Here is a 964-nt window from a genome sequence, read left to right as displayed (position 1 = left end):
GCAGAACCAGTCTGCTTCTTCTTCTTAGGACAATCAGATTTCAAATGTCCTTTCTCTTTGCAGTAATTGCAAATATCAGTTGGTTTAGGACCCTTTGAAAACGACCTTTTTTCTTTCGACTTCTTGCCTTTTCCAAAGTTCTTTCCACCACCTACAAACAACCCAGAAGCTTGGTCGTCTGTACCATAACCAGATGCCTTGTGTCGCAACTCCCTGCTATGAAGTGCTGACCTGACTTCCTCCAAACTCACTGTATCCTTACTCCCTATGAATGATTGAACAAAGTTCTCATAGGAGTTTGGTAGTGATACCAACAAAATCAGTGCCGCATCCTCATCTTCCACCTTAACATCAATATTCCTCAGATCCAACAAGATGGAATTTAGACTGTCAAGATGATCTTGGAGTTGTGTACCTTCTTGCATCCTCAGAGCGAAAAGACGTTGTTTCAGAAGTAGCTTCTTGGTCATAGACTTCGTAATGTATAGACTCCCTAACTTCGACCACAAATCAGCTGCAGCATCAACACCGGAAACTTCGATGATGATCTTATCTGCCAGACACAACAAAATTGTTGAATACGCCTTCTCTTCAGTAACCTCCATCTCAGTAGTAACAGGTTCAACCTTCTTCCCTGACAACGGTGCCCAAAGACCTTGTTGCTTCAGCAACGCCTTCATCTTGATTTGCCAGAGACTGAATCTGTTCCTTCCAGTACACTTGTCGATCTTCATATTCATCCCAGACATCTTCTCACCAGTTTCAACCCGAAGCTCTGATACCAGTTTGTTGTGACGGATGTGAGAAGATAGAGATTAACAGATGGATAAACAATAAAGAAAGACCCAGAGATTTAACGTGGTTCACCCCTAACGGCTACGTCCACGGGCAAAGAGAGATTTTATTGATGGAAGAATTACAGAGATCTGTCTACAAGATGATCAGATCTAGTTTCTCTACGGCT

Source organism: Brassica napus, chromosome C2 (genome assembly GCF_020379485.1).
Source record: "Brassica napus cultivar Da-Ae chromosome C2, Da-Ae, whole genome shotgun sequence".
Lineage (NCBI taxonomy): Eukaryota > Viridiplantae > Streptophyta > Magnoliopsida > Brassicales > Brassicaceae > Brassica > Brassica napus.
The sequence above is the reverse complement of the archived record's forward strand: the minus strand, read 5'-3'. Positions refer to the sequence as shown.